General features: G+C 38.4%; 1 pseudogene; it reads right to left on the reverse strand.

Annotated features, from left to right (window-relative positions):
- LOC130034385 (presenilins-associated rhomboid-like protein, mitochondrial) overlaps positions 1-11,701 on the reverse strand; it is a 98,188-nt pseudogene extending 86,487 nt beyond the window's left edge.
- Between the last annotated feature and the right edge of the window lie 16,242 nt (positions 11,702-27,943).

Consider the following 27,943-nt stretch of genomic DNA (forward strand, 5'->3'; position numbering starts at 1 on the left):
TCCACACACGTACTCACACACAGAGGACAATTCATCAGAGACAGAGACTGTGATAAGGACTTGAAGAAGATCCATGAAAAACTTTAAAACTCTTCCTTTATGACATACAATATGGTCAGCTTTCATCTCCAATAGAAAACTCCAGATCAAGACAACCTGAAGAATACCCGTATAAAAAACACTCTTAAAGGCCATTCAAGGTTCTTTCTGCCTTTGGAGAAGCTCTCCTCTCTTTCCCTCCTTCCTCTTCCTCAAAACCTCCAAATAAAATATGTTTTTATATCACTGTTCCTCTACTCCTGAAATTCTTTTCTGTGAGACGGACAAGGACCCAACAGGCTTTGGTAAGGCCTAGGAACGTTTTCCCTTTCCTGCAAAGAGCGATTCCTCACTCCAGCCTGAGTCTATGACTCCCAGATTAATCAAGTGGTGAGGATTAATTCCCATGCTGGGCAGAACACCCATGGACATAGGGTGTGGTTGATAGCTACCTCATGGGGCTTGTGGGGGTCAAATTCTGTGCCAAAAAGGGTCTCCTGACAGATCAGTCCTGGCTGTTCCAGATGATTCCTGGATGGCAGAGGTGAATTGGAAAAAAGTTGCCTTCTCGCCCCTCTCCACCTCACAAAAATCACCTTGGGGTCCATTGACATTATCACAAAGTCCCCAACAATAAAAATAAAATTACTGTTGTTACCCCCCCCCCCAAGGCTGGAGCAATAACACAACAGGTAGGGTGTTTGCCTTGCACGCAGCCAACACCACCAACAGGAGTTCGATTCCTCCACCACTCTCGGAGAGCCCGACAAGCTACCGAGAGTATCTCGCCCAGCAAAGACTGGCAAGCTACCCGTGATGTATTCAATATGCCAAACACAGTAACAAGTCTCACAATGTTAATGGGCCCGCTCAAGCAAATTGATGAACAACGGGAGGACAGTGACAATGATCCCCCTACAGAATCTTTTGAGGATTGATGAGTTTATTCTTTCAAAAGTTCTGATAAAAGCATTGACAAAAGTGTCTATCAAAGAGCAAACAGAAAGTGCTAGACATTCCTATCACCACTATTTACATAAACTGCCAAAACAAACAAACTGCCCTCCCGTTGTTCATCGATTTGCTCGAGTGGACACAGTAACGTCTCCATTGTGAGACTTCTTGTTACTGTGTTTGGCATATTGAATACTCTTGGTAGCTTGCCAGGCATGGGTGGTTCAGTGGTAGAATTCTCCCACTATTTACATAATGTTCTACATTATTTCTATGTTTGAATTTAATGGGCTGGAGTGATAGCACAGCGGGTAGAGTGTTTGCATGCAGCCGACCTGGGTTCAATTCCTCTGTCCCTCTCAGAGAGCCCAGTAAGCTACCAAGAGTATCCTGCCCCCACGACAGAGACTGGCAAGCTTCCCCTGGCATATTCAATATGCCAAAAACAGTAACAAGCCTCATAATGAAGACGTTACTGGTACCCACTTGAGCAAATCGATGAGCAACGGGAGGACAGTGCTTGTCGACAGTGCTTGTTGAATTTAATAAAAATAAAACATAATGAAATGGTTTAACAATTATACATATCTTCAAAATGAAGACAGAAAAGTTTTCTCTCAGTTACCAAAAGTTTTTTCTCAAGTACCAAATGTATCAAATTACTTTGCTTTATAACTTATTTCCTTATGCTTTATACATTGCCATATACTTTTATCATTTTCTAAAACAGATTAAAAGGGGATGGGTATCAGCGAATAAACTGAAAATACTGGGCCTGCCATGGTCTCATGTAAAGTAAGGATTCAAATGCTTAGGAATTTTTTTTTAGATTCCACATATAACTGAACTCATTCATATTTGTCCCTGTTTAACATTTTTTACTTAACATAATGCCTTAAAAGTCATCAAACTATTGTAAATGGAAGGACATCATTCTTTTGTAGGACAGACTACTATTATTTTGTGAAAATATTAAACATATACATAATACTGTCTTCATTAATTTATCCATTGAAACACATGTTGATTATTTCCATATCTTGACTAATATGAATAGTGTTACAACCTACTTAGAGGCATAGACATAACCTACTATCTATTTCTCATTTCCTTTGGATATATACCTTACAGGAGAATTGCTGGATCATGTAGTAGTTCTTTGTAAATATTTTACCAATCTGCCTAATTCCCTGAATGTTCTATGAGTATAGAATTTGATACTGTCATCACAGTGAAGAATGATAGGGTGTGGCGGAGTTACAGCTAATACATTACAGGTAGTAATATTATAATAAATAGGTGTGTCTCAAAACATTGCACACCTACTCACACATTCTGACATGGTTCAGAAGAGATTCCTCTTACCAAAACTGTGAGATGAATTTGTGAGAGTTCTGTGATCTTCCTTTGCAGGACAAGATTCCCCTTAGAAGCTGTAATAACTAAATTGAAATCATTGAGGCAATGGGAGTAATTAAATCTTAAAGTAGCATGGACTGAATGGTGGCAACTGATAACAAAAGATACAGTCACTTTTGTTAACATAAAAAGAGCAAAATAGAACTGAGTGGTAAACTTTGTATAACAGAGACACCGTTGATTGCCAACACTGCATGCACCACAAGAATCAACCACCAGCAACCAATCTGAGCGAAGAATAGCCCCTGAGTACCAGTAGGTGTGACCCAAAAACCTAAATCAAAACTGGTAAAGGAATAGCAAAGAAGGAGTAATCAGAATAGTCGATTCACAGTAACAAATAACACTGTTTATTTAATTGTGGTTTTCTTAAATGTGAAAGAAATAGGAAGCCTATTAAATATTTTTATCTTTATTAGCAGGAAATTTTTAGGCTAGTGAATGAAGTGTAATTTGAAATATAAAAGTAGCTAATCAAAATCTCTCAATCTGTTCTCGAACTGGAATCAGTTCATAAGTATAAAGTTAACTCTATGCAAGGGAAGCCTGATCCCCTTGAGAAAGGACTCTGGTACTTTGTTACAAATGCATACCGTTAGCCTTTTTCTCATCTTTTATAAAAAGAAAACTACTCCTTTTTATAAGGGTAACTGTAACTTGGGTAACAGTATATGATCAGACCTTTCTGGACTATTGGAAATGGTTCCGAACTAGCACTGATTTCAGAAGACCTAAAATGTTATTATGGTCCCTTGCTGGGAATAGACAATCAAACCAAATTTACGATTATTTCCCCAATTTCAGAATGCATGATTGAAACAGACATACTCAACAGCTGCCAGAGTCTTGATATTGGTTTCCTGACCTGTGGAGTAAGGGCCATTTGCAAGGAAGGCCAAATGGAAGCCAATAGAACTGCTTTACTTAGGGAATTGGTGTACTAAAAGCAGTGTCACATTTATGGTGGATTGCAGGGATTAATGTGCCATCATTGTAGTTTGGGGAGATTCAGGGGTAATGATTCTTACCACACATTTATTCAACTTTCCATTTGAACCTATGAAGAAAAAAAGTGAATCTTGGAGAATGACAGTTTAACCAGTTTCTAATTCCAATGTAGCTTCTGCGCCCAAATGTAATTCTATTGTTGGAACAAGTTAACAAATCTGATACCAAGTGAGCATATTTTGAGGAAGCAAACACTGTATTTTTTCTTCTTAAATCTCTCTAATAATAACTACTGGAGGCAGTTACTTCCAGATCCTCCAGTATATCCTCACTTCAGGGATATATCAGCTCTGGAGCCTTATGTAGAATGCTCTCAGGAATCCTCATCTTTCCTTCACGCAATTTCTCCCACTGAATCATTATGTTTATGATAGTCTGCTATGTTGATTGAACATAGTGAACAAGAAGGATCTACTACTTAAACTCATTGGTAAATATTTGGACACGGAGAGTGACAAATAAATTCAGTGTGAGTTCAAGTGTGCTTTATCTCAGTCAATTTCTAAGGTCCAGTGGTGTGTGGCATGTTGAGATCTTCTGTCTGATAAATGTTAAGTGGTTGTTATCAGGCCTATCCTTCAAGTGAAAAGAGCCTGCAATCTCTGCAGTACAAATGCTACCCAGATGCTTCATTTTGAGCCAGTACACAAACAGATTTGTCAACTTCTTAAGATTCTCTTTTTGGTCATTCAACTTGTCTGTGTGAAACAAAGCTGCCAAAATCTTGGAAATCAGGACTAATTCCCAGGAGGACTAATTCCAGGCAATGTGTGATATTTCGTGGGACCAATGTCAAAACTTCTTGGTGTGTCAATAACTGATTAAAATATGCTAATGGAGTATGGAACATTCCTGTTCTCTAGCTTCGCTTTGCTGTTGAAAATCTGACAGAATCAAGTTAATGTGACAAGCAAGGAAGCAAGTTCTTACCTGTGGAACTTAGATTAACTCAATGAAAGAGGATTTTGTCCCAAAAGAGAAAATTAGCCTTTCTACTAAATATAAAAACTCTTGAAAATTCTAGTGATTTATTACACAAATAAAAATAGCATAGTACACACCAGATTGATAACACAGTCTCATAACACAAATTGTTAACATAAAAAACACACATGAAGCCATTGTGTGTGTGTTTTGTTTTCATCTATATAAAAATTAAATCTCTAAACTGCTTTGATTAATATAGTCAACCCCTCTCGGGTAAGTATAAATAAATTAAAATTCCACATATGCAATTAAGAAAAGTTCTCCTATGTATTAAAAGAAAGAATGCAGGTTATGTTTTGAAAATTAGTGAGCATTCAATAGAAAAAAAACTCATTGTTTTGAAAATTTGTGAGCATTCAATAGAAAAAAATGCATTGCCTGGTTGATAGGCAATTGATTTCAATTCAGCAGTACTGAGAGAGAATTTCTCTCATATCAAATGGCAAAGGTTTCTTAGATAATTCTCAGGGAAATAAGACTGACACTATTATCCACTGCCAATTAAACTGAAAATTGGATGTCACAGAAGCTGTAGAGTGGGTTAAACATTGCTCATGCTTCACCTGTGTGGGTTCTATCCCCAGCACCCCAGCTATTGTCCCCCAGGAACTGCCAGGAGTGATCCTTGAGGACAGAGTGCTGAACATTGCTGGGTGGGACCCTAACAACGAACTAAATAAAAATTGGTACAACCTGTAGGGAAAAGAACTTATATATTCACTTATATTTATATGTATACATAAGAAACTCACATTCATCTCTCAAGAATTGATAAGAATATTTTTTTAGAAAAAGTTTGTGTAAAAGACATTAAAACTATATTCATAATACCAAAAAGTTGATGTCTTTTAATATTTTCTTATATTCTTTAAAATATTTTTGCAATAACAAGGACTTATAAGACTGTGTCTTTATATACTTTAAGTGTTACATTGTTACCACAACATATTCAATACCAAAAAGCCAATATACCCCATGAGAGTCCCTTGGATTCCCTCAGTCCTCTTTGTCTTCTTTACTTCCACCTTGGAACTTCAAGTACACAGTCAGAGTCCAAAGGTTTGTTTTCAGTGGGCTTATTTCCTTGCTTTATGTCTTTATATTTATGACTATCTATAGGGGAGTTTGTCCTTGGATATTCTATTCTGACCCATTGGTCAGAGAATATTTATTCCAGCTCCATGATGTTTTGATTACTATGACTTTATAGTATAGGTACGAGTTAGGTAGTGAGAGGCTATGCCCAAATGAATGTTTGGTTTTTCATGGACCACACAAACTTTAAAATATAAAATGTTCTTAGTACTTGTAAAACGTTGTTTGAATTTGGATAGGGTCTGCATTGTATCTATGTATTAATTTAGGTGTTTAAAGATTAATTTGGGGAACTAGAGAAACAGAATAGTTAGGGATTCCCAATACCACATACGGTGCCCTAAGCATCATCATCAGAAGTGATCCTTAGGCACAGAGTCAGGAGTAAGTCCTGAGCATCCCTGGGTGTAGTCAATAAATTAAAATAATAAATAATATATTTTAGATATAATTTTTTTTGTCAGATGAATGATGTGTGAATATTTTATGCCAGTCTGTAGGATTTTGTTTTTAGTTTTTAGTGGTAGTTTCATAGTATAAAACTTTTTATCTTGATGTAATCTTATTGTTTACCTCTTTGTGGGGACACTGGCTGTGCTCAGGACTTATTCCTAATTCTGTGTTTAGAGATCACTTCAGGTAATACAGAGGTAAGCGGTGTTTGGCAGAGCATAGAACCTGGTTGGCCCATGAAAGGTCAGCACCTTACCCACTATACGTTCTGCCTGGTCCCCCATTAGATTTTTATGTATGGCAGCCAGGCATTTATTATAATAGTGTTCTTTTTAATAGTCTTCCTAGTTAGGTCTTTGCTCTACATATTATATAATATTCAAATTATAATAAAATTATTTACTTATTTTTCAAGTTTGATCCCTTTTATTCTTTTCCTTGCCTAATTACACTGGAAGGACTTCCAATACTATGTTGAATAATTGTGATCACAGAAAATATTGTTTTATTCTGTTTGATGATGGAGAAAAAGCTTTTAATTTTTGCCTTTGAGTATGACATTATCTATGTGTTTGTTGTATATGGACTTTAGTAAATTGAGCTATTTATTCTCTTCTATTCCAAATTTTGCAAGTCTTTTTAAAATTTTAAATGGGTATTGGATCAAATAAAAGAAATGTTAGCAAAAGGAATTAATTTTTAATAAATGCATATATAAATATCTAGGAATTTATATATCCATTTTTGCCTTGAATCCATGGACTTAAAAGCAAATCACACAATTGTATGTAAGTACTATACATATGATTACATGTTCTAACACACAAATATTATATATAACATACATAGTTTTAAAATATAAGCTTATATGTTAGAATGATATGTAATCTTATTTTTTCTCAATGTTTCAAACTATTTACATTTTCTTCATTTTTATATATATAAATAATTTCTCAATCAAATCATCAAAGCAACAAAAATAAACAAATACTTTAAGAAGACATAGATTATTACCATTTGTCTATTTTAGCATTTTTATTAATAACAATAAAGCTGTCGGTAGTTTGTTTTTACTTTTTATACAAATCCTAAGTTTGATAGTCAAAGCCATTGCTTTCGTTTTCAAAACAGTATCCAGATTGCTAAGTAAATTGAACAGAAACTGACTACTCTTCTTTGCCAACAAGTAAAACTTTTGTAAGTAGTGGCACTTATGACACTAAGCTACAGAGAACAGCTTATTTTTTAAAATATAATTTAATTAATTTTTTTACAAATATCTCACCAAATGGGGCCAGAACTATGCATCTGGGATTTACAATAAATTAAATGTCACCACTGGGTTTGTAAGAGATCCATATTGCAAAATGTTCCTTCTCGGAGTTTGTCATGGGGCTGTTGTTCTGCAATTGTATATCAACTGGATGTGCATATCCTGAAACAGTGGGAGTATATATTTCCAGCTTTTGGCAGACTTGTGCGTTTCTCAGTAAGGCAGACAGTATATTCAGCAATAGCCATGGAGATTCCATTCTGTGAGGAAACTGTTTCACAATTCTTTCTAACAGTCCCCCTTCATTCTTTAGATATTTTTGCTTTCATTTTGCTGTTTATAAAGGTCCAATATCACGGACAACAAGTGTACCTGTCACAGTTGAATTCACATAATACATTTTACATATATTACATGAGTATTATTATATAAGCTTTGTAAAATCCATTTAGAAAAATACACAAAGTCAGAATGTGCCATAAAAAGTATAAAAATCATTTTATATATAATGTGTTGGTATTCTCCATACATATATTTAGCGGACATTATTTAAAGTGAGGAAGATTATTAGGAGATTATAATCTCCTTTGAAATTGTCCTGTGTCACTGCAGTTAAATACTAGCACATTATGTGCAGAATAAAGCCCATTCAGTGTATTTCATGGACCCTTTTTTTTTTATCTCTAGCAGAGTCCAATTCAAGTGACCAAATTTGTGATTTTTTCAATTTTCATTTAAGATGATTGGCTCAGTATCTATATCCAATCTATCATCCATATTTCTAAGATTTATTTATTTATCTCTCATAAATCTGTTATCTATATCATTTTGCACTTCAACGTATCTCAATTATTTAACATGGCAAATTTTTAAGGGTTTGTTTTGCTCCCCTGACAGTTGTCCTATAAATAAGAGTGCAATCTGCTTCAGTGTAATCTGTATTATTGGCAGAAATCTTCATGTTTATGCATTATATTTCACTAAAAATACGTAGTATATTTTCACATTGTGAAAACATTAACCTTTGGGTATTTATAATGCATTTTGTAAACATGAACAGTTAATTAAACAAAATCTAGAGATCTTAAATATAGACTAAGTGGATTCACTAATACCTCAAAAATTAGATGAAATTAGATTTATAGAATTTAAAACATAGTGCTTTCTTGCTTTAGTAAACATGATAATGAAATAGTTCTATAAAGAAATTATTAAGATACAATTCATTTTATCACAGAAACTATGAGTTTTGCCTTAATAATCTTCTTTTTCAAATTTTCATCCTATTAGCTTGGCCTTACCTTAAGTTTTTATTAGTACCATAGACACTATACATATCCTACTTAAATCATATCTGCCAATACTTTTAGTTTTTAAATCCAGTTTCATTTCTTGGTTAGTGGTTTAATAATTACAGGAAAATCCAGATAGAGCATATACTTTAAAACTAATATATGAAACACAAATGAAAAAATTAATAATTTTAGTATATAAAGGTACACTGAATCAGCTTTGTGTACTAAGTCTTTTACTTGATGATAGAAATAATTTTTCCAAATGGAGAAATTATCATAGTTGTTTTGGTGCTATCCTCACAGTTATTATTTGCCTATTTTTGTGAATTTTTAACTAATAAGAAAGAAGGTTTTCACCTACACTCTGTTGGCTAATCTGATCAGTCCAAATCTTTTGCCCTAATGCTCAATTCCATGAATGCCTAAAATCTATTTTTTGGTCAGTTACTCTATTTCACTTTTAAAATATTGCAAGCCAGGTTTATAATGAGATTTCCAATGAAATGTTAAAGTTTCTCTAAACTAGTCATTTTCATACTGTGCTTGTCAGAGTCCCAATATGCTATATTAGATATGTGAAGGACTGCTGTGATAGGGAATGAGGTAAGGAAGTATGAGAGAGAGAGGGTGAGAAAGAATTTCCATTTTCTATTTCAATAAATGATTCCCCTATGTTCACGAGTGTTGGAAAAGAGCATTACTTAAGGTACACTACACACCTTGCCATTGCCTTCTCATAAGTTTTTATTAGTAGCATACAATGAAACACATTATTTTTGTTACTGGAAAGCAGTATTCTTTGCTTTTGAGTATAAAAATGAAACCTTTTTGGAAAAGAAATTGTCAGAATGTCTCATAAGATGGGGATCTAGAGCTGGGAGGACACCTCAAAATCTTCTGATCCAATATTCCGAAATAGCAGGATATAAATTCAAGGTAAAGATAGGCTGATTACTTATTTAACTTCATAGATTATATCCATCAACAAGCTTTTATTAAAAATGTACTGAATGGAGCTTTATTGGAAAGCCAGGTATGAGCCGGCTGTGATGGAGCAAGTGCCGTCTCATGGCAAGGGGGGTCGTACTGGCTCGTCCTTCATGCCCTACCAAGGTCACGAGTTGCCCCCCACAAGCAGCTCTCCAGCGTGGTCATAACACCAGATGCACAGAAACCAATCTTGTAATTATCTGGCTCCTGGCAGAAATCCATCCAGACTTACCTAGTAAAATATCAGAAATCCAAAATTGCGGCCACACGACATCATATGGTTCTCATAACCAGCTATAGAAAACAAATTATTTCACAGTGCCTTTTTAGCAGTTCTGATTGTTGGGGTGAAATTATGAACAATAATGGTGCATCTTTTATCGAAATAATGAATATAATCAAAGTAGAGAGAGTTAAGTAGAAATCATCTGCCTCACAGGCATTGGGAGGGTTAGGAGGGGGGTATATTGGGTTTCTTGGTGGTGAAAATTAAGTACTGGTGAAGGAAAAGGTGTTTGATCACTGTTTGACCGAGACTTCATGTTGAAAGCTTTGTAACTTTTCCCACAGTGATTCAATAAATAAATATAACCAAAAAAATGTACTGAATGATTGTCCTGTGTTAGACATTAACTGGTCAATGTCTGGAAATTATAAGGGTGTAGAGGGTGGAGGCAGTTAAAATAGAGGAGAGTCCATTATGGGAACATAAGTTGGAAGTGATCACTCTGGACAGAACTGAGTGTTAAACGTAGGTAAATGGATGTATATGATAACCTTTCAGCATCTGTAAGGGCTGGAGCGATAGCACAGCGGGTAGGGCGTTTGCCTTACAAGCGGCCAACATGGCCGACCTGAGTTCGATTCCTCCGCCCCTCTCGGAGAGCCTGGCAAGCTACCGAGAGTATTCGATATGCCAGACACAGTAACAACAAGGTCTCCAATGGAGACGTTACTGGGCCCGCTCGAGCAAATCGACGATCAACGGGAGGGTCTTTACCTTTACCTTTTACCAGCATCTGTACTGCAAACCTTAGTGCCTAAAATGAGAGGTGAGGAAAGAAGAGAGGTGCCTGCCATAGAGACAGGGTGGGGTAGGGGGTGACTTGAAGGGGTGGGATGGAAACTAGGTACACTGGTGCTAAGAAATTACACTGGTGGAAAGATGGGTGTTGAAACATTGTATGACTGAAATGCTATCGTGAACAATTTTGTAATGCTCTATTTTATGGAGATATATATTTTTAAGTAGGGAAAGACATTGACTTTGAACTGAGAAAGAAGAAGCAGTCATTCTTTATGTCCATATTGTATCACTGTATCACTGTTATCCTGTTGTTCATTGATTTGCTTGAGTGGGCACCAGTAACATCTCCATTCATCCCTGTCACGAGCTAGTGTAGCCCAATGGCGTACTGGGGGCTCTTTCAGAGTCAGGGGAATGAAGACTGTCATTGTTACTGTTTTTGGCATAGCGAGTATGCCACAGGTAGCTTGCCAGGCTCTGCAATGTGGGTGGGATACTCTCAGTAGCTTGCTGGGCTCTCCTAGAGGGATGGAGGCTTTTGGGTAGCCTCTAATAACCTTTACAGGAGTTCCCAGTCAGATATATATATATATATTTAATATACATATATTAAATTCTTTCTCACCCTCTCTCTCATACTTCCTTACCTCATTCCCTATCACAGCAGCCCTTCACATATCTAATATAGCATATTGGGACTCTGACAAGCACAGTATGAAAATGACTAGTTTAGAGAAATTTTAACATTTCATTGGGAATCTCATTATAAACATGGCCTGCAATATTTTAAAAGTGAAATAGAGTAACTGACCAAAAAATAGATTTTATTTATATATATAAATATGTATTGGATATATATATATATAAGTATATATATATATATATATATATATATTTCCCTCTATGATCTGTTGCCTACTGTCTGAACCCCATCAAATATGGTGGGATAATTATGGAAAATTGGTAGGAAGTGTCTTATGATGCTTCCAGGAATATGTTCACTCATATGTGATACTCGGCCTGAGTGTGTGGAAAGTAGCCTGGTGCGTGGTGGAGGTTGGGTAGTGGAGGTCGGCTGCCGGAGCTGGGTCCCTCCAGCTCTCACCTGCCCCCCTCTGAGGTGCTCCGAGTGAAAACAGCTGGTATGGAGTTCGGTGGCATGGTTATGGGGGCCTCATTTTATGCTCCCTTTCTGGAGAAGCAGCCATGAGTTCTGGAGGGTGACTGATAAGGAGATTATCTGCTGCTGGCTGGATATGGCTTATGGACATGACTCTTGGGTTGCTGGAGACTGGGGAAGGCAGGCACAGGATCTCTCCTCCCGGGTCCCATTGAGCCCAGAGTTTAAGGTCACAAAGTTCCGCATTACCTGGGTTCAGTGGGACTTCACTCATTGTAGTTCTAGAAAAAACTTCATTTCTATATTGTAGCCCCAGAAAAACATTTCTGACACCACCATGGAGGAGAAATGATTTGGTGTTGAGGAAACTAAGCAGAATGTAGATAATTATGAGATGTGTGTATGATAATCACATAGGTACCAATACAATTTTTGTGTGTTTTATGTACCAACATAGAACAACTGTCATCAGGCAGGGCACAATTCTGAAAGAAAGCTCCTTTTAGGATTCTGGCTGTGAAAGAACTAAAATTATTAAGATCTTATAAAGTAAGAAAAATTTTAGAAAAAAATGTTCATCACTAATAAAATTGAATTCAAGCTCAAAGTGATAATTTCACGTTTTAAAAGGTGAAATGACCCCGCTTGGAATATCTACCTGCAGTAATTAATTTCAGTGTTCCAGGCAAGAGATGGAGAAATCCATCTTTGTCTATGTCATACCTTCCTGATTTTAAAGATATGGAAGTTAAGATCTAAGCTTATAACTAACATTACGTAAAAATCACAATAGACAGCCTTTCCTTCCTCATGATTTGCTAGCATGTTGAAATATCACACAATTATTTATTAAAGGTTATTCATATGCAAGTAAGACAAAAATCATTGAATAGGTTGAAATGACAAACTGACTCTTTGCAAAGAACAGAACTGAGAGAGAAGTAATGAGGGATGGTATTTAAACATGTTCAATGTACCACACAGGAGGAGAAGAAAAAAAACCAAACAACAACAACAAAAAAAACAAAATCAAACAAGACAAAAATGGGCCTCTTCCAAATTTTCCATCTTTGGACTCTGATTCACAAGAGGGTCAAAGCTTAGACTTAAAATACAACAAGCAGCTGTTATCATCACTGAAAAAATAATAAAAAAAACCTCTTGGAAAAACACCCACTGAAAATACAGCTATTAATGACTTTGCTTTTAAGAGTAATTTATCATCATTACAACCAAAAATTTTTAGAGTGTGGAAGTATTATGTCTTATTCCCCTCCCTTTTACTCAAATAAGATCAGCTTATTTGAGACGATAAAGTTGTTAATCACTCTTCTTAAAATATAGAGGTCCATCACTGGAGTGTGTGGAACTGAAAACAATTCTTATAATCATGAAGTCTTATTAATTCCTAGCTGTCATGTCTAGTGATCTAAATTTAAAGTCATTAAAGAAATTTCACTCTATTTCAAGGTGTTTGCTTGTCAGGAATGTATGATTCTTGTACCCAATTTATGAAGCCTCTATTATTTTAATAAAAGGATATCTGATTCCAGTGAATCAGAAGGTCTAATTCCTATCCCTGCATTTTGATCATTTCCCCTGCTCTTACCAACTCTGTGTTCTGAGTTGTACTACAGTATTCATGTGTAATTTTAGTAATTCTGCCCCGTCCCTCCCCCGCCACAAGTGCAGACCATTGCCCAGCCTGGGAATTTGCCTGCACAATGTGGCTTGAGTCTCAGGCCACTTGCTCAACCTTTGGAGGTGACTACTATGAGGCTGTATGGGTGTAAATAAACTCAGATTTTTCTTGTTCACCTAAATTCACATCTTTGTCTCTTTCCCTCATCTGGAATTCTTCAAAAAGCTCACAAGGAAAGCACAAAGGCAAATTTTACCCACTAAATTTCTTTTTCCTTTATTTAGAGTTTATGTACGTTATATTAAATTGATATTGAATATATGTGAGATAGACTATTACAAACCTGTTCATGATTGGATCTCAGTCTGCCTCTGTGGCAGCCCTTTTTATCTCTCTCCTTCTGTTCATTATGGTTTGCAATACAGGTGCTGCAAAGTCATTCTGTTTGTTCAGGGCTTTCAGGGAAGGTAAGGCTGGAGAAGCTTTTTAAACTGGGTGGCATCTTTTTTTTTTTAACTGGGTGGCAGCTTTTGGGTGTGAACATGAATGATGATACTTCCAGAAGTACAGGGAGGTTGTGGGAAGGTAGTCCATCCCGACCCTTAGAAAGTCTGGAGATTTCAGTCACAAAGGACACATATCCAAATTTTCAGCAAATTATATCTCGGTGAGGTTCGTTATGAGATGGTGGACTCTGGCCAGGAGCATGGTGGTGATTTTGGATGGTAGAAGCAAGTGACTGCTGAGGGCTCTGCTTGGACAGAACCAGGCTGACCCCACCCCTCTGATTTACTCCCATCTGTTTAGCCTTGTCCAGGTCTGATATTAACTGTGGCTTGTGATCTCTTTCAAAATCTATTTATGGGTCTCTGAAGAAAAACCTATCAATGAGCTTGTATAGCTGAGGCAGAAGTAATTTATGGCTATGGCTCCCACAAACCTAACTTTTGGCTGTCGGAAACTTGGTCCTGAGTTGTTAGGGTCTGGCAAGAGGAACAGAAGCTATTTGGGAGCATCAGGAAGCCTAAAGGCAAGATCAGGCTGCTGATGCACTCACCCTGCAGGTACAGGTTGAAGTGCTGGTGGCTCATCACCCTTTATATATGACTGTATTACTGTCATCCTGTTGTTCATCGATTTCCTTGAGCAGGCACCAATAACGTTTCCATTTGTCCTAGCTCTGAGATTTTAGCAAGTGCCACATTAGAGTCTCTTTCAGGGTCAGAGGAATGAGATTCATCATTGTTACTGGGTTTTGGCATATCGAATATGCCACGGGGAGCTTGCCAGACTCTGCCGTGCAGGCAGGATACTCTTGATAGCCTGCCGGGTTCTCTGAGAGCCAGAACTAGACAATAAGAGGTTGCACGGCCGTGAATATGAGCAGAGCCCTGGCAGCTGAAGACCTCTGGAACCCAGCCACAACCATGCTTAAGACCACTCTCCACATGCTTGGACGTGCCTCATGCATGAAGGAACTGGCAGAAGAACCCAGGTGTGAGGGACCTGGGGCTGAGATCTCCAAGCCTGCTTGGATTGAGACTGGGCCTCCTCTACCCAGATTCCCCCATCTTCCAGTAGCTAGGCAGATATACCCACCCCTTATAAATGCTATTTTTTAAATGTTACATTTTTTACTTCTTTGGTGAGCTTTTTTCTTGGCCATTTCAGTGGTTAACACAAGAGATTATATACAGGGGAGTTTCTTGGTACTGGAGCTATCTCTATTTTGAAAGAAAGAAATCAATATTTTAAAATGGCAAAGAGGGAGTTTGTGGGAGGGGGTTAAGCAGGAGAGAGAGAGAAAGAGATAAGAGAGAGGGGGAGGGATGGAGGTAGAGAGGGAGAGAGAGAGAGAAAAGAGAGAGCATTTAGAGGAGCAAATCTTATCTTACTTTTGTTTATTATTCCTTTGTATTCTCTTTTCTCCAGATGAATGAATAGCCTTAAGAAGTAAAGAAAATTCACCTTACACTGAGGTTTAGAAAGGGCAGCTCAGATAGAGAAGGGAACACCAAATAAAGGGTGTTTGGAGGATCCTCCCAGGAGGGGAGATGCATGTCGAAAGTGGACTATGGACTGAACAGGTTTGCCACTCAATGCCTCTTTTGCAGACCACAACACCCAAAAGGAGAGAGAGAACACAGGGGATTGCCCTGCCACAGAGGCAGGGGGGGATAGGGGGTTGGGGGTGGGGGGGGGATATTATCCATGGTGGTGGAAAATGGGCACTGGTGGAGGGATGGGTATCTGATCATTGTATAATCGAAACCCAAGCACAAAAAATTGTAAATCTACAACTGTACCTCATGGTGTTTCACTAATAAAAAAAATTAAAAAAAAAAAGAAGGAGCTTATTAGAGAAAAGAGAATTATAGGGGACCAGAGTGATAGTACAATGGGTAGGGCGTTTGCCTTGCATATGGCCAACCTGGATTCAGTCCCCAGCATCCCATATGGTTCTACAAGTACTGCCAGGAGTAACTTCTGAGTGCAGAGAGGAGTAACCCCAGAGTACCACTGGGTGTAACCCAAAAAAGTAAAAAAAAAGAACAAAAAAAGAACAGAGAATTATAAGCACTGAAGAACTGAGTAAGTGGTAGTGTAAATAAGATTGCCATTTGTCAAAGTCGGAGACAAGGTTGCAAATAAATCCAAAATATGACAAATGCAGATTGAGCTAGATCTGCCTTATAACTTTTCTGAGTAATAATACTTTGTTTCATATTATAAATGGGATTAACTGCCACAAATAAGTATTTGAATTAAGTATTTTACTTTTAAACAGTATGAAATTAAGTATATTCCTTCTTTCAGTGTAGTGGTCTCTTCCTTAATCATTTCCTCTTTCGAAATAATCTCTTCACAAGGTCATTGATGGCAGGAATGAATACTAACTTTTTAGGGAAAACTATTTTCTACCTGGTGGTCCCAGCAACAAAAGTGCCACCAAAAGAGACAATCATTATCAGTAACTTTTGGGTTTCTGAGTTATCTGTTCAAAATGAAATAATCCAAGTACATTAATATAGAATTTTGTTTTCTTATTTAATGACACTTGTATTATAATATATTTTAAATGTTTGGTGTGTGTGTGTTGTGTTGTGTATATGGAGTGAAATTTTTTTATTGTATTTTTTGTTTTGTTTTGTATTTTGGTTGATGCAAAGTAATGCTCAGGGATTACTCCTGGCTTTAGACTCTGGAATTACTCCTGGTGGTCCTTGGAGGACCATAAGGGACCATATTGGATGCTGGGGAACAAACCTGGTTTGGCTGCATGCAAGTCAAATGCCCTGCATTCTGTACTATTCCTCTGGCTCCCTTTTCTTGAAATCTCTCTCTTTTCTGGTGGGACACGAGTTTATAATTGTGTATGTTTTTCCAAACCTCCATTGTCTCAGTTATTCCTTATTTCCCATCATTTCCTCCCTATTAAGCTCTAAACATATTTTAAATACTCACAGACCCCCCCCCACCCTACCTCCCCACACACAAACATCCCTTCAGAAGGACACAATGTCCTTGTCAATTATATATGTGTTATCAAGAAGACACAAAATCAGAGGCTGGGTAGATAGTTCTCAAATCAAACACTGAGTGTTTCTCTACAGCTAGAGAAAACTCTTGTTCAAAAAAAAGAAAGCAGTAATATCAGCATTAGATGTAAAATACCCTATCATACCCACCTATATACTTCAACAAACAGAAATTTATCTTTTAATTCTAAACCATGCATTTGGAATACCAAAATGTGACAATTCATAAAGGTAAAGGTAAAGGCCTTCCCGTTGTTCTTCGATTTGCTTGAGCGGGCCCAGTATCGTCTCCATTGGAGACTTTGTTGTTACTGTGTTTGGCATATCGAATACGTACCAGGGAGCTTGCCAGGCTCTGCGTGACAATTCATAAGTCTAAAGAATTAAACTATTTCACAAAACCAAAATTTTATTAAAATTTTACTTGAACTCAGGGCTGGAGAGATAGCACAGCGGGTAGGATGTTTTCCTTGCACGTCGCCGGCCCGGGTTCGATTCCCAGCATCCCATATGGTCCCCTAAGCACCCCCAGGAGTAACTCTTGAGTGCAGAGCAAGGAGTAACCCCGGTGCATCGCCGGGTGTGACCCCCCCAAAAAAAAAGCAAAAAAATTTTTTACTTGAACTCACCATAAATAAATCAGAAAAAAAATTGCACAAAATAAGAAGGTAATGCTTGGCAACTTTTATTTATTTAAGTATGTCTTGCATTGCTTCCTAATGCTGCTGTCTCTTTTTGAATTTAGATCCTTAAGGTCTTAAGTGACCCTTAAACTAAGTTGTAATATATTGACTATTTTTATGTAGTTTTTCTACATAAAAGTTTCATAGTATTGCTTCCTAACTCTGGATGTAAAACATTAGAATAAAATGGATTTATAAACATGAAAAAGCCAGATCTTAATGCTTGTTCTTCAGGCTTAATGACAATTTACCACATCATTAATATGTTAATGGCATTATCTCAAATTCCTTAAATCTCTAATATATGCCACAAATTAAGTTATTAGTTTTCTACAAATAAGGATGATCAGAACTTGGAAAGGATAAGCTACTAGTCTGAAGTTATTGAGCATGAATTAGAATTTAAATTAATATTTATTATATTTATTTTGTTATTATACATTTTTTTTGCTTTCTTTGGGTCACACCCAGTGTTGCACAGGAGTTACTCCTGGCTCATGCACTCAGGAGTTACTCCTGGCAGTGCTCAGGGACCATATGGGATGCTGGAAATCAAATCAGGGTCTGCCGCTTGCAGGGCAAGCAGCCACCCGCTGTGCTATCACTCCAGCCCCTTTGTTATTATACTTTAAGGCACATGGTTACAATAGTCTAACTGTTATGGTTTTGGTGTACAAATGCTTCATCTCATCACCATCAAAATGCCCAACACCTTCCACCATTGTCCTTTATTTAAATTTTATTTATTTATTTATTTTGATTTTAGGACTGTGAATTCCTTTTATTTTTTAATTGAATCACTGTGAGATAGAACATTACAAATTGTTCATGACTTCAGTTATACAATGTTCCAATACCTATCCCTCCATCAGATTAATTTCTCAGCACCAATGTCCCCAGTTTCCCTCCCATCCCCTCAAGTCAAACCCCACCCCAACCTCTATGGCAGGCACCTTTATTCTCTCCCTGTCTCTCTGTCTCTATCTCTCTCTTTTTCTCTTTCCCTCTCATTTTAGGCATTATGGTTTGTGATACAGATGCTGAAAGGTTGTCACGAAAGGTTACCTGCCTTTTAACATTCAGTTCTTGTCCAGAGTGATCATCTCCAACTAGTATTGTCATAATAGACCCTCCTCTATTTTAACCAGACCCTCCTCTATCTTAACTACTTTCCATCTCCCAAATCAATGAACAACTATTAATCACTCTGCCTGGCCCATTTTCCTGACCTTGGGTACTAGTTTCATACTTTTAAATATCTATATCTATATCTATACCTATATCTATATCTATATCTATATGTATATATAGGTATATCCCATAAATACATGCAGTCATTCTATATCTGTCATCTCCTTCTGAATCATTTCACTCAGAATGATACTCTTCAAGTCTATCCATTTATAGGTAAATTTTATGACCTCATTTTTTCCCTAACAGCTCTGTAGTATTGCACTGTGTAGATGTACCATAGTTTCTTTATCCATGCATCTGTTCTTGGGCACTTGGGTTGTTCCCAGATACTGGCTATTGTGAATAAGGCTGTAATAAACATAAAAGTGCAGATGGTGCTTCTGCTATATGCTTTTGGACCCACAGTGTATTTTACCAGAAGTGGTATTGCTGGGTCAAATGGGACTTCAATTTCTAGTTTTTTTGAGAAATGTCCATATCATTTTCCAAAAAGTCTTCATTCCCACCAGCAGTGAATAAGGGTCCCTTCTTCTTGCATCTGTGTCAGTACTGATTGCTCTTGTTCATTTGAATGTGTGCCAGTCTCTGTAGCATGAGGTGATATCTCTTTGTTGCTTTAATTTGCATCTCCCTGATCATTAGTGATGTAGAGTAATTTTCATAGATCTTTTGGCCATTTGAATTTATTCTTTGAGGAAGTTTCTTTTGATTTCTTATCCCCATTTTTTGATGGGGTTGGGTGTTTTTTTTTTCTTGTGAAGTTCTACCAGTACCTCACGTATCTTTGATATTAACCCCTTATCAGATGGGTATTGGGTAAATAGTTTTTTCAATTCCATGGGCTGTCTTTGAATCATGGTCACTGTTTCTTTTGAGGTGCAGAAGCTTCTTAGTTTAACATAGTGTCATTTGTTAATCTTTGCTTCCACTTGCTTGACCAGTGATGTTTTGTCTTTGAAGATGCCTTGAGTTTCAATCTCATGGAGGGACCATTGTCCTTTTGCTACTTACAATCCAACTCTTCACTTTTCCATCCTCCTACTACTTAGTTATCCCAATTCTGTAATCCAAGACCAAGAGCTAATCATTGTCTTGTATTATCATTCCTTTTATTCGTTTCTCTGCATACCACAGATGAGTGAGAAGATTTAGTGTTTGCTCTTTTCCAGCTGACTAATACATTAGCCTTCCCTTCCATAGAAGTTGAAGCAAACTTCAACATTTCATCTTTTCTTATATGTTTATATTCCATTTAGTATATATACCACAACTTCTTTGCCAATATGTCTGTCACTAGATATTTGAGGGTTTTTTTTTGTTATATTAATGAATACAATGAACATAGGTCAACATGTTTTTCAAAATTATATTTCTGTGTTTTGGGGTATATGTCAAAAGTTAGATTCATTGGGTCAGATGAAAGCTTGATTTTATTTTTTGAAAAACCTTGTTACTATTTTCCACATGGGCTGAACTAGATAACATTCCTGCCAACTGTGAATGCAGTTGCCCTTTTCAGCACTTCTCTGGTATCACTGGTTACTTCCAATTTCTTTGACATATACCATACTGACATTGTAGTTTCGATTTGCATTCCCCTCATAAGTGATCATGAACAAGTTTTTAAATATCTTTACTGGACAACCACATGTTCTTTTCCAGAAAGTGTTTTCTCCTCTTCTCTCCAAATTTTTGGATGGGGCTTTTGATTTCTTTGTGGCTGAGCTTAGTGAGTTCTTTACATATCTTGGATATTCGCCCCTTTTCTTATACACTGTGTGAAAATATTTTCTCCAAATTAATAGGGCATCTTTTTATTTGAACTTGAATTTCTTTAGACGCTTGAAAACTTTTTAATTTTATCTGAATTCAAAGATGGTTTCATCTTTGTTGGGTCATTGTATTAAAGAGAAGTGAAGTTCTTCAGATAATTTAGAAAAGCAGACTGAATAATTGGAAAGATGATTTAGTTAGATGTGTAAGTGAATCTTCCTGGAATTCTTTTGAGATAGCACTGCACTGTCCTCCCATTCTTTCATCGATTTTCTCGAGCAGGCCCAGTAACGTCTCCATCATGAGACTTGCTGTTACTGTATTTGGCAAATAGAATGTTATGGGTAGTTTGCCAGGCTTTGCCATGCGGGTGAGATACTCTTGATAGCTTGTGGGGCTCTCCGAGAGAGGCAGAGGAATAGAACTTGGGTTGGCCACGTGGGCTGCCTGCAAGGCAAATGCCCTACCCGCTGTGCTATCAGTCCAGCCTTCTGAGATAGGGCTGTGTAAAACAGAGACAATGAAAGAAAAGCATGGGTGTTATGGGTTTTGAATCACATGCGGTTTGTGAGGGCCTGGTAACAGTGGAGGGAGAAGCTGAGGAAGAGTCATCTTGGGGAGGGCTTGTTAATCATAATGGAGTTGGTCTGAGTGGCGCACGTGGTGCTGGAGTCAGGCAGTAAATGGTACAAAGATCAAAGAGACCTGGTAGAACCGAGGTGCTTTGTGAATTCTACTTGCTTGCTAAATACTATTGGGGACTGGTGAAGACTTTGTCTGTTTTCTTTTTATGGGTGAACACTCTTAATTGTCCCTTGTCTATAGCTGGGCACTGCAAGTGAATTGACTCTGATCAAGAATTGGTTCTTTGGGTCTAGTAATATGGATTGTGGGTACTGGATGTTGTTGAGGAGAGCTGCAATTAGCAAGCTCAGGCTTATTAGAAACATTTCTGCTGGTTACACTAATATTCTCTATAGCTTTTGGTTTCCTGTGTCAGTTTTTGAGATCTGAGAGTACGAGACTGGGAGTTCTGTTTGTTGGACACTGGTCAGATTGATGTTTCAGCTTTGGATTCCAGGGCAATTAAGTCTTCTAAAGTGCTTCTTGAGAGATGGATTTTTTGTCCTTATGTTTCATTAGTCTTTCCTGAATAAATTTCTGTCTAGTACTAAATGTAGGATTTCAAAAGAATTGTTTCGTCATTCTGTATCATTGGTAAGGGTACTGAATTTTAGGCAAAATATGGAACCTTTTACTCCCAAAGGGAAAATTTCTTCTGGTATCTTAGAAATCTCTGTTATTAAAACTACCTGAATCAAACTGGGGGCTTGGGGGATGGTGTGGTCTATTGATGAGGATCTCTCTCTTTCTCTCTCATTTTCTCCCTTCTCTCTTCCCTATCCATCAACTATTTTGTCCAGATTTCTGGGTACATTAAAACAAATTTTGGTGCATATTTTCTATGATCAAGAACAAGTTTCCTTCTTCTCCATCTTGGCCCCACCCTGAGAACACTCTTTTTGTGATTTATGCTTTATTTTTAATTGTCAAGCTGTGTTTTATGGTTTAAAATGCTGTTTCATTGCTGATTAAGTCATGCAAACTTGAGAAGAATGTGCATTCGACTGTCATTTGATGAAGTATTCTATAAATGTCAAGTAGATCCATTTGATTGATGGTACTGTTCAGCTGAGTTGTTTGTTTACTGACTGCTGGTTATACCAATTACTTATAGACGGGTGTTGCCACTCCAAGTATAAGAGAAAATTTATCATTTTTCTTCTTGGAGTTCTACTATTTTTGCCTCATATATTTTGATAAATTGTTTTAAGCCACATATATATTAAAGATTGTTATACTTCCTTGTATAATTGCTCCCTTCATCATTAGACTTGCTCTGACATATGCCTTGTCTGAAATTAATATCGATATTAAGCTTATTTTAATATAAAAAGATTTTTCTTTGTTTTGTTTTGTTTTGAGCCACACTTGGCATTGTTTGGTGGTTACATCTGGCTCTGCACTCAAGGATCATTCCTGGCAGGCTTTGGGGACCAGATGTCATGCTGGGCAAGTACAAGGCAAGTGCCCTACATGCTGTATGATAGTTCTGCCCCTCAATCAGATTTACCTTTCTCCCTCCTTTATCTTTAAATTTTCTGTGTCCTTATATTTAAAGTGTATATATTTAAATTGATATAGACCACATAACTGAGTCTTGGTTTTCAAATAAATCTCACTGCCTCAATTGCTGTATTCCTATGATTCACATTGAAAGTAACTGTATGTTCATTGTCATTAATGCATACCTGAAATTTATACCATAGCATAATGCAATATAACGTCAGTTAAATGTTTAATTAAAAGGTTGGTTTAATATTTATTATATATTTAACCTTTTCCTACTCACTGCTTTCATTAAATGATTTTATATCCCTTTAATTTTCTAACATGAATTATACTGTAAGTATTCCTCTAATTATTCCTCTAATTAACATTTAAATTCCGTTACATTTTGGGCCAGAGTGATAGAGTGGGTCAGGTGTTTAACAGAGTGGGTAAGGTGTTAACCTTGCATGTAACTAACCTGGATTTGATCCTTGGCACCCCATTTTGTCCCCTGAGTCTTGCCAGTAGTTACCCAGAGGATAAAGTCAAGTGTAAGAACTGAGCACTATCAGGTATGTCCCCAAATAAACAAAATTCTGGTAAATTTTATTTCTGTTTAATTTTCTTCCTCATGTAAATATATTTGTTTGATTTTCTTAAATAATTTATTTATTTATTGAATCACTGTGGGAAAAGTTACAAAGCTTTCAGGTTTAGGTCTCAGTCATGCAAATATCAAATACCTTTCCCTTTACCAATACTTATTTTTTACCACGAAGAACCCCAATAAAACCCCACCCCCCAATGCCTGCGAGGCAGATGAATTCTAGTTGACACTCTATCTGCTTTGATTAGATTCATTGTTTCAATAAAAGATGCACCACTATTATTTAGAGTTTACCCCCTCCCCCCAAATCAGACATGCTGAGAAAGCATTGTGAAGTGATTCGCTTTCTACAGCTGGGTTCAAGAATTAAATGTTGGTTTTGGATTTCCGCTATTTTGCTAATTAACCCTGGAAGTATTTCTACTGAAAGTCAGATAATTAAGAGATTGGTTTCTGTGCTCTGGAGTCGTGGCCGTGCTGGAGAGCCACTCATGGGGGGCAACTGGTGGCCTCGGTAGGGCGTGAAGGACGGGCAGGAACGCCCCCCTTCCCATGAGGTTTTAGTCGCCCCCACACCCCGGCTCACACCTGCTCTCCACAAGGCTCCCATGCGGCCGCCATCTTTCTTTCCAGAGAGGAGAGGGCGAATGGGGCAACACCCTTTCCCCTCCGGGCAGACATGATGGCCTGGATTAACGCATAGTCCGTTCACTTTTCTGCTCTAAGCTGCTGGGTTCTGCATTAAGTCCTTGTGCTTCTGGGGCTGTGGCTGTGCTCCAAACTTAACTCTGATTTTCAGGGAGAAACGTTGGGTGATTTACTTCCCATTGATCACTTTGTATATACAGAGATGTCGCGCGGCCGCTTGGTTTGGAGGAAAAGTCCTAGTTCCCACATACTCGAGCTATGCTTGTAGAGGCTTCTGGTCACTGGGGTTCCATCTGGGGAAGGCGGGATGCGGCACCTACCCCATCTGGGACTTCCCGGTGATCTCGGCTCTTTTTGGAAACTGGTGTCTTCTCCAGGAGCTGTGGAGCCAGCCCTCCATGTGGTCCTTCTTCTCTCCGTACAGCTGTGTCTGTTTGATTTTTGAGTCATAGTATATACAGATTATTTAGAAGTCTACCTGAATTATCACCAAATTCCTTCCTTCCTTCCTTCCTTCCTTCCTTCCTTCCTTCCTTCCTTCCTTCCTTCTCTCCTTCCTTCCTTCTCTCCTTCCTTCCTTCCTTCCTTCCTTCCTTCCTTCCTTCCTTCCTTCCTTCCTTCCTTCCCTCCTTTTCTTCTTTTTTCTTTCCTTTCTTCTTTCCTTCCTTTTTAACTTCCTTCCTTTTTACCTTCTTTCTTCTCTTCCTTCCTTTCTTCCTTCATTCTTTATTTCCTTTAATTTGGGGGGAATGTTTTTGTTATATCTAGCTCTTTTTATGGATTATTCCTTGTTCTGGGCTCAGGGCTTCAGCTGGGCTTCAGGACATATGCAGTAATAGATTTCAAACCTGGTCAGCTGTATGAAAGGCAAGTACAATAACCACTCTACTATCTTTCAACCCCTCAATTATTTTCCAATTATTATGTGTAGCTACTTATCATATTCATATAATATATTTTATATATTAGTTGTTTTTGGTGGGCCAGAGTGATTGCACAGCAGGTAGGGCATTTGCCTTGCACATGGCTGACCAGGCCAACTCAGGTTCAACTTTTCCGCCCCTCTTGGAGAGCCCGACAAGCTACCAAGAGTATCTCGCCCACATGCAAAGCCTGGCAAGCTACCCATGATGTATTCAGTATGCCAAACACAGTAACAAGTCTCAGAATGGAGACATTACTGGGCCTTCATTCTTTATTATCTGCGAGGCAGATAATATTATCTTCATTCTTCATTCATTGACGCTCGAGCAAATCAATGAACAACGGGAGGACAGTGCTACAGTGCTACAGTTCTTTTTGGTGGAATTCAGTAGCTAGTAATATTATAATATTTAGTGACTTGTATTTAAGTTTTAAAAGTTCCATAAACATCTTAAGTTCTAGACTATTCTCTCATTACCACATTTACTTTTTGTAAAAGCCTCTATCCCTCTCGGAAAGCCTGGCAAGCTACCGAGAGTATTCTGCTCGCATGGCAGAGCCTGGCAAGCTATGCGTTGTGTATTAGATATGCCAAAACCAGTAATTACAATGGGTCTCATTCACCTGACCCTGAAGGCTTCACCAACATGGCAGCATTGAGAGGATGAGAAAGGAGAGGCTGATAAAATCTCAAGGCCGAACTAGGCTGCCACAATGAAGGAAGACAAAAATGATCGTCTGTACTTTCAATGCACGTACGCTAGCATCAGATGCATCCATCGAGGACTTGATGGTACAAGCGCGAAAGATCAAGTACGACATCATTGGTCTGACCGAGACAAGAAGGCACCAATCTCATCATGCCGTTTTCAAAACTGGAGAAGAATTGATCCTCGGAACATGCGATAAAATAGGTGTTGGAGGCGTCGGTGTCCTTGTCAACACAAACTTGGCCATGAGCATTGATTCATTCAAATGCCTAACAACCCGAATCGGACGTTTACATTTGAATAGATGTGGCTCACTGCTGGCAGTTTCTATCTTCGTTGTCTATGCATCAACATCTAATTATGATGAAGGAGAAATTGAGAAGTTCTACATGGAGCTGGAGAAGTTCTATAAAGAAGACCACACCTTCTACAAGATCATTGTGGGTGATTTTAATGCCAAGATAGGACCGAGAAGATCAGCTGAAGAACTTCACATCGGGACCCATGGCCTAGAATGGAACGAACAGGGTGAGAGACTGTCAGAGTTCATCATGTCGACCAAGACCATCCATGGTAACTCACAGTTCCAGAAGGCAGAATCTAAACGATGAACATGGGAGTCTCCCGGTGGACGATTCCACAACGAAATAGACCACATCATATTCAATTGACGGTTTTGCCTGACCGATGTCGCTGTTGTCCCAAAGTTCTGAACGGGATCAGACCACCATTTCCTAGTGCAAAATTCTACTTCACAGAGCCGGGAGAAAGGGCTGCAAAGTTTAAGAGGAGAACTCCCAGAACGAACACCAACTGGGAGCTCTTTGGCACTATTGCGGCAACATGGGAAGATGCCATTCTTGACAACATTGACGAGGAATACGATCGACTGGTCCAGCACCACCATGAATGTGCGAGGAATGCCAAGAGAGAGATAACCACAAAAAACGCCTGTCTTCGAAAACTCTTGAGCTTATTCGCCAACGTGGTTTGGCACATGCCTCAGGCAACCGCAAGCTTACGTCCAAGCTCGCAAAGCAGTGCAGAGATGCAATCAAGGAAGACCTCAAAGAGAGAAGAGCCGAAGTGCTGGTAGATGTGGCAGTAGCCGGGAAAAGTATTCGTAACGCTCGCCTGTCCTTAGTCAACTACAAGACCAAGATGACTGCCCTCTGACATCCTGATGGATCCATCACATCCTCCAGAATGGCAATGGAGAAGATTATACATGACTTCAACTCAAATCTCTTCGATATCCATGTCCACTTGCCGACATAGCAAATTCCACAGGATGGATATGTCGTTCCCAATGTTCTCCCTTCCGAAATCGGACTTGCCATTTTGTCAGTAAAGAAACAAATAGCACCCAGCCCAGACAAGGTCAGACCTGAACACCTGAAGAACCTGCCGTCAGTACTCATCAATACACTGGCTTAGCTCTTCACTTGCTACCTGTCTGAATGCAAGGTCCCGGCCCAATGGAAAACCAGCAGGACCGAACTACTGTTCAAGAAGGGAGACATCCATGATATTGGCAACTATCCCCCGTTCTGCCTATTGTCTGTCATCTACAAGTTGTTCACTCGAGTCATCCTAAATAGGCAGAACACTAGATGAAGGACAACCATGCAGGTAAGCCGGGTTATGCAAAGGATTCAGCACCATCGACCATATCCACACGATAACAAAGCTCATTGAGGTTTCTCGGGAGTTCAAGATGCAGCTCTGTCTAACGTTCATTGATTTAAAGAAGGCCTTTGATTCTGTTGAGACAGAAGCTGTCATTGAAGCCTTAGCCAATCAGGGCATTCAAGCTCAATACATCAAGATCCTTCGTGAACTATATTACGGATTCACTACCAGGATCTCACCATTCTACAAAGAAGTAAAAATCGATGTCAAGAGAGGTGTTTGGCAGGGTGATACCATTTCACCGAAACTCTTCAGTGCCACCCTCGAGAACATCATGCGACGACTGGAATGGGAAGGAATGGGAGTGAAGATAGATGGTCGGCAACTACACCACCTCCGCTTTGCTGATGACATTGCTTTAATAACACCAAACATCAGCCAAGCAGCACAAATGCTGGCCGACTTTGACCATGAGTGTGGAAAGGTAGGACTACAGCTGAATCTTACGAAGACAATGTTTATGAGAAACAGCCTCATTCCTGACGCCCCATTCGCTCTCAGCGGAACGACCATCTCCGAATGCAACAGCCATGTGTACCTAGGTTGAGAAGTCAACATGACAAATGACCTGGCACCTGAGCTGCGCAGGAGGAAGAGAGCGGCTTTGAACGCCTTCAAGAACGTCAAAGTACTAGCTAAGAGGATGAAGAACCTCTGGCTCCGGGCACATCTCTTTGATTCCACTGTTCTTCCTGCATTAACATATGCCTCAGAGACCTGGGCCCTATGCAAACAAGATGAGAACGCTATTCAGGTCTC

The sequence above is a fragment of the Sorex fumeus genome, unplaced genomic scaffold (assembly GCF_029834395.1).
Source record: "Sorex fumeus unplaced genomic scaffold, SorFum_2.1 ptg000061l, whole genome shotgun sequence".
Classification (NCBI taxonomy): Eukaryota; Metazoa; Chordata; class Mammalia; order Eulipotyphla; family Soricidae; genus Sorex; species Sorex fumeus.